The sequence below is a fragment of the Coenobita brevimanus genome, chromosome 109 (assembly GCF_032717465.1).
Source record: "Coenobita brevimanus isolate Jiangsu-jjx chromosome 109, ASM3271746v2, whole genome shotgun sequence".
Taxonomy (NCBI): Eukaryota; Metazoa; Arthropoda; class Malacostraca; order Decapoda; family Coenobitidae; genus Coenobita; species Coenobita brevimanus.
The window spans coordinates 27,337,313-27,347,409 of record NC_137062.1 but is presented as its reverse complement, the minus strand read 5'-3'; positions in this window follow the sequence as shown (position 1 = coordinate 27,347,409).

Here is a 10,097-nt window from a genome sequence, read left to right as displayed (position 1 = left end):
GGAGGGGAAAGGAAAGGAAATGAGAGAAGACAGATGGGGAAGAGAAGACGAAGATGGGAATAAGAACAGCAACTACGAGAGAAGTATGACAGGGGAAATGGATGGAGGGAAGGAATGACTTTAATTTTTCATTCATTCATTCATTGCCAGACGCCATGTATCCCAAACGGGGTGGCCAAGGGCTCGGAGTTAATTGTTTTACAGGGAGGGGCACTAATCCTCCACCAACCCCACTCGACACGTAGGGAGAACATTATGCCAACAGCATCTGGTGTTCCCAGGCGGTCACCCATCCAAGTACTAACCAGACCCAACGTTGCTTTAATTACGAGTAATATATATGACCATGAGGATGTAAGCGGGAACGAAGAAAAAAGAGATAAAGTGCGAAGCACAAGGTATAAGTAAGGAGGGATGAAAAACGCCATGAGAGGCTTTTCCGCGGTGCTTGCCTCCGTAACACAGACCTTTGAGCCAGTCTTGGGTTATCCATCCACTATCCTTGCATACAAGACCACCACAACATCCAGATTGCCAGACTTACCTCCCGTGGAATACCTAGGAATTCCTTTTACCTGTCAATAGATGAAAACCTGAGTAAAGTACCGCCAGCTGCCCGCATCAGGAAACGAACTCTGAGGCTACAGGGCCGGTCGTAACTATACTGTTTTTACTCTAACTTGGCCTAGAATGGTCTTCTCAACTCGAATGCAGAGTTGTAACAAAAGATTACTGCTAGAAAATAATGCTAGTCAGTAAGTATTGCAATTGGAAGAGTGCAGAACATAAGTTTTATTCCAAAGCTGAGGTACGTCACATAAGCTGCAAAATGATGAAAATCTGGGACTGGTGAAGGCGAAACGAGCATGGTAGTGTCAACCTCACCATACTGAACCGGATAAGATCAGAGGAAGTAGCTGTGGAAGAAAAGGGAATAGAAACGGACTCAATGGCATACAATAAGAAAGTAGTCGTAGTGAAGCGGAGAGGAAGCTATGGAGAAGTGAGAGGAGGAATGGGGAGAGAGAGGGAAGGAAGAGGGGGGAGGAGGGAGGAGAGAAGGGAGGAGATAAGGTAAGGAGAGAAAGTAAATTATAAGGACTGTAATAAAAGGAAGACGTTAAGGTTTTGGGAGGACTTTGCGTGAGAATTCAGGGAAGGACGGTGGAATCAGGGAGAGGAGAATAAAGAAAATAAATTAATTAAATGACAAGGAAAGAAGGAAGGAGGAAAGGGAGGCGGCGAGAGAGGGGAGGGATAACAGCAAAGGAGGTTAGAGATGAGAAGAACAATGGGAGAGAGAAGGCAAGCAATGGAATGAGGTTAGGAGACCTGCAAGTGCAAGAAGTGGATGGTTGACGGAAAGGGACAGGCAGAGAAGTTCAGAAGAGTACAAAGGAAAAGAAAAAGCAACAATCCTGATGGTCTTTCGAGGCTACTTCTTAAAAAGATGACTATGACTATGATGTTTTATCCTATGAGCTGAAGATAAGGCAGCAAAGCAAGAAAACTCCTCCACTCCAACAAACCCTCAAGCAAAGATCGACAGGAAAAAGTAAGAAGGACCATCATGCCGGTATGAATAAAAAAAAAACTGCCATGGAAATTTCATAAGAAGGACTAAACAAAAGAAAGAAAACCATATCCTACCCTAACTTTATCCTTAAGGAAAATTACTTTATTTGAAAAGCTGTTCCTGCATTATCCACGATCAAGAAGAGGGGAAAATTCAGTAAGTCAGATTAAACTGTATGTTCATCCACGAATGCATTTAACTGGAGATTTGAGGCCAGATACTTATCCAGTCAAGTTTTGTATGCAATGAACTGTTTCACAGTCTACCGCATTTCTTGGGAATTTGTTCCATATGTTGACAATTTATTAAACAAAAAATCCTTTGCTTCATTTGACTGGAACCTCTCGCCGACGATTTTATAACCATTACTTCTAGTGCATTTTGACTGGTCTGTTGTGAAATACTTGCCGATTTCCTCTGTCATGTCCCTTGAATATTTTGTATAGTTAAAGCAGATCCCCTCATAAACAGCTTTAACTCTTCTCAACGTTCCTCATACGGTTCGTTCCTTAATCTGGGTATCATTTCTCAGCTCTTCGCTCACCCTGTCTAATTTCTTCATATCCTTCTTGTAATATGTTGACCAAAACTGAATACAATACTCCAGATGGGGCAGTACTAGGAACTGTACAAAGTGAGAAAAATGTTCTCTGGTTAGACCTCAGATGCTCTGCATATAAATCCGACTTGCTTATTAGCTTCCTCCGTTGCTTACAAGCACTATCGACTTGGTATTAAATAATTAGTTATTATTATTCCTGATTTCTTTTCTTCATTCACATTTTCATCTTATATGTTGTTCTTACTGTACGCAGTTTTTTTCATTTTTACTCCCACTATTTAGAAATGTGCATTTACCTATATAAACGTCAGATTGCCATGTTTTAGTCAAGGTAAATAGTTTATTACTATCTCTGAATCATCAGCCTATGTTGGAGTGTACAGTATGGTCTCTGTTACGGATTTCTAAATCATCATATATGAAGATTTAGCAACACAAACCTTAATTTGATCAGTATAAACTAAAAGGAGAAAGGGACCCAGAACTGAACCCTGTGGCACTTCTTACGACAGTCATCGCTTCTGATTCTTTCCGATTCAGTACAACTCTCTGATTATGTGCTGTAAGTCATTTTTGAATTGGTTTTTGTACAATGCCTCTGACACCATAGGTTTTACATTACTCAAGGAAATTTTTATGAAGTCCTTTACCAAATGCCGTCAGGAAATCGAAATAGATAACGTCAACAGAGTATAGATAATCACAGATATTAGTATCAATGAAAAAGTCAAGGATATTAGTAAGACATAATCTCTTGATCTGGAATGCATGCTGTGAGCCTTTAATGGGATTATTTACATGAAACGATTGATTATGTGTGTGTGAATGAGAGAATGAGAAGATGTGTTCTGGATGCGAAACATACAGAGGGTGGGGATGTGGACTTTCTGACCATCAAGTAGTGTAGTGAGAACCAAGGTATAAATGTGCTCGATTAATAGACTCAAAAAGGGACAGCAGGAAGCAGTCCATACAAAGAGGGCAGAAAGGCTGCATGAGGATGAAAAAAACAAAAAAAAGTTGACTATAGAAGAGAATTGAATGAGCTATTGGGTAGATATGATCTGGAGCAGATGGAGGAGGTGGAAACTGCGTGCAAGGAATTCACAGGAGAAATCTGCACAGCATGTAAGGTGTGTGGGATGAGGAGAAGACGATAGGAAATGCAAGGGACAGCACGGTGGAATGAAGTGGTGAGACAAGGCATGGCGCTTAAAGAAGAAAACATATAGTGAGTGGATGGGAAGTAGAGGCACAGAGGAAGTTGGGAGACAGAAGCGAGAGTTTTATGTAGAAAAGAGGAAAGAGGTGAAAGGATTAGCAAGAGAGAGAGTGAGAAGAGAGTGGATGAGGAATTTGGAAGGAATCTGAGTGTAAAGTGGAGGGAATGTAAGAAAATGTTCTGGAAGGAGGTTAAGTGAGTAAGACAGTGTGACAAAAAAAGTAACAGTGGCTTGAAAGATGAAAATAGTAGATTGCTGGTGGAGAAGGGAGAAAAAAATGAACAGACTGAGAGAACATTTTATTGAACTGTTACACATAAAAAAATGAAAGTACCGGTAACGCTACTATAAGTGGTTGGGAAATGGCTGGGTGAACGAGGGAGATGTGAAGGGAGGAAGAGATCAGTATGGTTGAAGTAGTGGAAACAATAAAGTCAAAATCGGAAACCCCCAGGTTTTAATGGCGTGTGTGGTGAAATGCAGAAGAACTAATGAGAGATAGCAGTAGAATGATAAGGAAGATGTGCACATTGGCCTAGGAGGAAGTAGTCCCGGATTATTAGAAATCAGGTATAATTATTCCCCCTGTACAAAAGAAAGTTGGAAATAAGAGTGTAAGGGCCTATTAGTGCAATAAGAAAAGTAGATGGTACGATAATTATTGACAGAGTTAAGTAAATGGAAGAAAAATTAGTTGGAGAACAGGGAGATTTCAGGAAGGGAAGAGGTTGTGTAGATAAGATATATATCCAAAGAAGTTTAGTGGAGACCTTTCTAGAGAAGGAAAAGAGGCTGTATGTTGCCTTCATGGATTTGGAGAAGGCATATGGCAGAGTAGATTGACAAGGAATGTAGTAAGTTTTAAAAAAATTGTGAAGTAAATAGGAAGCTGTTGAATGCCGTGAAGTATGTCCGTACATGAGGGCGATGGGGCTGCAGTGTATGTGGATTGTGAACTGAGTGAATTTTTCAGTATGAATGTTGGATTGAAACAGAGGTTTATAACGTCTCGATGGTTGTTCAGTTTGCATGTGGATGGATGAGATGCAAGGTAGGGCATAGATGTGGGAGGGGGCCACATGAGAGAGGACTGCGTTGGGAAACTTCGTGTACTATTGCTTGCAGAGAATACTGTAGTGTTAGGTGAAGACGAAGGGGAACTGCCAGGAATGATGAATTAGTCTAGGAGAGTATGTAAGAAACAGAATCTGAATGTGAATGCAGGGAAGAGTAAAGTTGTGATCTTCAAGTTAAATGAAGTCATTGAATGCATAGTGAGGCTGGATAGTGAGGATGTGGAAAATGCGAGTGCATTTAAATACTTGTTGTGCGATGAGGATGGATGGAAGTTTGGTGGATAAGTGCTTAAAAGGGTACAGCAGGAAAGAAAGGTTGCTGGTTCATTGAAAGCAGTGATAAGAAACAGAGAAGTGAGCATAAAAGAAAACAATGCACTGAATGACAGTGTTGTGATCCCAGCTCTAACGTATGGAACCAAAGGTTGGACTTTATTGGAAGGAAACAAGTCAGGAGTGAGAGTTGTGGAAATGAGTTGATGGACTGACAAATGAAGACGTGAAGGAGCATTTTGGCGTGGATGTGGATGTGGTAGAAAGCATTAAGAGAAATACACATGGGTGGTTTGTCCATGTGGAGATGGTGGAATGTGAGAAACAATCCGGGAGAGTGTATGTGAAGTGGGGACTGAGGATGAGATCGGGGGACGGAGTAGAGAGGTATATGAGATAAGAAGGGTGCACGGTGGGAAGAGGGCAGCAAAATGGCAGCATACACTGACATGGAGGCGATTTGTTCGTGGTCATCCTTTGCAGGATTAAGAAGTCTATCTGTAGATAGATAGATTTACATCTATAGGCTTGTGTAAAAATTTTTGATAGGTTGAGTCTTCCTCCTTTAACCACTCTAATTTTCAGCCAGTTTACTGCTACGTACTGGCCAATAAATGCAGAAATGACTTTGCTTCGGATAATAGTGGTGTAATGAAGTCGCATGACCTCTCATTGGAGGAAAAGTTTCCATGGATTGACTATTTTTTCTCTAATTGTGGTTTCCAGTAACTTGCATACTACCGCTGTTAAACTCTTTGAATGATAATTAGCAAGAAGTGATTTATTTGCCTTTTAAATATATACCTTAATTACTCGGTAGTTTCCAGTCATGTGGTAGATACACTGCCATTCTTATTGATACATTAAATATCTGAGATTAAGGCTTTGATATTTTTTTTTCTCTCTCTCTCACTTTCTTTAAGACTTTTGGAGATATTCTATTTGGTCCAGGTGTTTCCTTAATCTTAGGTTGACTATTCAATCTCACTGATCATGCTGTCGCTCAGTGATCTCTCCTTATCTACACGTCTGTAGGTTGAAGGTAGTGAAGACTGATTCTCTGCTGTATATACTGATACAAAAGATTTATGGACATATCGGTTTCATATTTTGTATGCTCACCATTTTCTGAGACTAGCAGCCATATTATTGGTGTCAATATCTTCCTTTGCATTTAGTTTACTACTGTTAGATATAAGCGTTAAAAGGCTTTCACTTTTTACCATTTCGAAAGATGTCGTTATCACTGAGTGCGGTAGCACTCCGTAAGTAGGAATGGCGCCGGTTCAAAATGGCGTCCTGAACTATAGGGTATTGGAGCATTTGCATGAAAAGCACATTTCTAGGCTTATGAACTAAAAGACCTTCGCTATTCAAGTGCAAAACTACTCGCATAGTCTTACTAACCTCCGTAGGAGTCGCAAAATCGAACTGCAAAAGTAACGATTTTGTTTTTCTTTCTTCTTCATCAGTCATAACTCCAAAACAAAAAGGCGTACGCGAACGTGCTATATACCAAAACGCTGCTTGTCAAGTGTAAATATTTCTTTTTATGTTTAGAAAAGCATTCAGACTACGGTTCGCGAGTTACAGCCTGAAAACCGCATCGCAGTCACTAGTAAGTAGGTCATTTTGCTACAGCTCGCTTACAGTTAAAGAACGTACCATAACACTTCTTTTCTCCCTCGTTTTAGTCATTCACTATGTTATGAATGTAACAATCCAAATCTAACACTTGTTTTTATGCATAATTATACTTCCACAAAAACATAGATTAGCAAACAAAATTTTTCTTCTAAAATGGTTGTTATGAAGCAGGAATGCCAAAAATGAACAGGTGAGAGATAAAAAAAAAAAAAAAAAAATCTCCTCCCATCCTGAATACTCTCTTGTTTCTGTGCTTTTTTCATCTTTTGTCTGTGCACTTTTGTCATTCCTACCTCCTAACAATCATTTTAGAAGAATATTTGTGTTTCCTCATAGATTTTTATCCTCGTCGGTACCTGTGGCGTTGTAAATTTGATCTTTTTTTTTTTTTCTGGTAGACAGTTCTTGATGACGCTGTTCACACAATTTGGCTTAGAAATTTTCACAGGCTGTCTATTAAGCATCGATATACATACCTTAACAGGTCTTTTAAGACGCACTGAAAACCTTGTACCCATGCATCATTGACATTCGTTGTCTGCATAATTGATGTCCAGTAATTTCTGCTTAAAATGAGCATTAATCTTTGAAAGTCAGCTCTCTTGTGGTCTGGAACTTTTTCTTAACTGGACTTTACGTTACTGTCGCTGAATTTAAGGTTGAATGTTACTAAATATGATCTTAATTAACTCATCTACAAGAACAGTATCAACTAAGTTTTCTGATACCTCTAACATAAAATCAAAGATAGTCCCTCATCGTGTTGGCTGATTTAACGAACTTTCCAGCTAGTAAGTGCACAAGTCTATCCCTGTGTGGGTTAGGACAAGGCTTCATTTCATTTTGTTGCAAGCAAATTAAGGTCTCCGAAAATTACAGTATTCTGGAAGTAAGAAACTTCTTCAGTTTCTTCATATAATCTTGTCAGTTTCACAGAACTGGGCTGACAGACGATGAATCAGTCCGAAAGTAATATATATATATTTTTTTTTTAACCTGAACTAAACATATGTCAATATACTTGACGGACGTTCTTGGAGTTAGTGCTTTTTCTTTTAATATATACGAACACACCACTTCTAATTCTCTCATTGCTCCCACTGCTGGGAATAGTGCAACTTGGAAGATTGCTCTCTGCTGTAAAGTCCCTTATTTAGTATCTAATCAAGCTTCATTAATTTCAGTTATATCATAGTCATCAACAGATGCATGAATATCTAAATATGTTTTTACCTGCGGCGATAGCCAGCAGGTCAATGAGTGGCTAGCATTTTCTTCTTCTACTGCGTCTGGCAGAAGAAGAAGCAGACATAAAAGTTGTACCATAAGAGGTAATTTGACATGGGGAAACCAAATATGCCATCAGCTGACACCTGAGGTGGCGCCATCTAGCGACAATTTTAGTAGAAGTGCTTAATTGAAGCCCACTGAGACATAAAAGTGGTCCCATATAAGGTTATTTGACATGACTAGTTACTTTTTATAACAAACTTTGAAACAAGAGTCTCGCAGCAGGTTCCAGAGCAATTCTACTCTTGCTTCATTCCAAGGAACGCACTGCATCATTTAGATCATTTAGGAGACTGTCAAGGGTTGCGGATCATACTGCACTCAGTTGAAGACCAACTTCTGTGGTCTAGACCTGCTGCTGGTAAAAAATAGCTCTATGTGTTTACAAACGCTGTAGGCTACCTACCTGGTAAACAAACAGACCATTACCGATTATTATTTAGGCTGAATACCTTGCTGTAGAATACGTTTTATGCTCCAGTCCTAGAAAGGGCTGCTGATACGTGTATCAACACATAGTAATGGACCTGTAGCACCAGATGATCTCGAATAGCTCAACCGGTTCCTCTGACCGAGTCCGTACTCTGTCGATCGTACAATTGTTTGATGCCAACATCATCTGGTGTTCCCAGAAAGACACCAGTACGAGTACTAACCAAACAAACGTTGGTTAACTTCGCTGATCAGATGAGAAGCGGTGCGCTCAACATAATGTGGAGGAGAGAGAGGGAAGGGAGGACACAGAAGGCATAGGGGAGAGAATGAGGCTTAAGGAGGGAGGGGAAAGGGAGAGGAAGGAATACGGAAAAAAAAAAAATGAGACAAAGGAGAGAGAGATGGGGACGACATATAGGAAAGGAGAGTAGAAGGGATGATAAGATAAGAGAAGGGGGGAAAATTGGGGAGAGAGGGGGTGTTTGAGTAAATTGTGAGTGGAAGAAAAAGTATATAGAGGCGAGAAGCTATTTATAACATTCTTTTCTCACATTGTGCTGTGGTGCTGGAGAGGGACGTCGTCATATGGTGGCACTGATACAACCAGGTTGCTCAGCTGCCTGGTTGTACAGACGTCCCTCAAATAATTCCCTGTCCCCAGAAAGGAGGATGGCGAACTACAATAGATCAACTTAAGGCTGCAGACCACCGGGTTCACATTTCAGATGTGCCTGGGGCTATAGCTGCTACTGCTACTCTCTCAATGTACTGTACATCATGGTAGAGGAAGGGGTGGGGAGGCGGAGAAGGGAGGGATGTCAAGGAACGGCTAAAGAGGACGGAAAAGGGAAAAGAGAAACAGAATGAAGAGGAAGGGGAAGATACTGGGGAAAGAGAAGGGAGAACAGAAAAGGAGGAACAAGAGACAAGACAAGAGAAGAAGAAAGGGGAAGGGAGAGGACTGCTGTGAAAGGTGAAGAAGACAGGCAGACGGTAAAGATATAGGGGATAAGAGAACGGAGAAAGGGAAGCGGAACAAAACAGGAAGTAGAAGGAGAAGACTGCAAGGACTAAGAGGAGGAGAAGGATGAAGCGAAGGGAAAGGAGTGGAGCAAAAGTAGGCAAGGACAAGGAAGAGACGCGGGAATATTGGGATGGGTCTAAGCTGATTTCGAGGGGCACCTAATTACGTAAGGTCATATTTTGTCGTCTTAGAGGCTTGGAAAGAAGGAGGGTTAGGGAAGAGGAAACTCGGCGGAGAATGGGAAGGAGTACAGGAAGAAGGAGAAGAGGAGGAAAGCGGAGAGAAAGGAACGGAGAAGAGGAGGCGGGAGAGGGTAAATAGAATGAGTGGAGGTGGGGCAGGAGGGAAGAGAAGGGAAGTGGTAAATGAAGCAAGGACAGAGGAATGGATGAGAGGGGATAGGAGAGAAAAGAAGAGGAGACATTAGGGTAAAGGACTACAACAAAACAAATAAGTGAGCAGAAGGAAAGTAGGGGTTACCCGGGGCGAAATGGGGAGGAAGAAGGTGGAAGGGGAAAGGTGGATGGAAGGAGTACAAAGCAAAGCAAACAGCAACAGTCCTGCTGGTTCGTGGCTATTTGGTACAGGGAAACTTATAACTAACAAAGCCAATATATCAGCTAAAGACAAGGATAGAAAAGCAGGAAGGCTCCCCCCCCCCACCAAACCCTCCAGTAGATGGAGGCAGGAAATAGTGAGAAGGACCACCATGCATCATAGAAAAACTATCGTGGAAATTTCATAGGAAAGAGGGAAAGGAAATTTTATTCTACGCTGCATACCTGAAAGGAAGAGTAACATAAAGTCAGCACTATTAATCGATGTTGTTCAGCAGTTGTATTTTCCAGGTTCTGAAAAAGAACAAAATAACATACCAGCACAAAAATGTGCTATTCAGGAGTGAACATAATTTGAGGGCACTATGTTCCATGTATTTACAACTCTGTTAAAGAAAATAATGCTTAGTTTCATGTGACTGAAATCGTTTCCC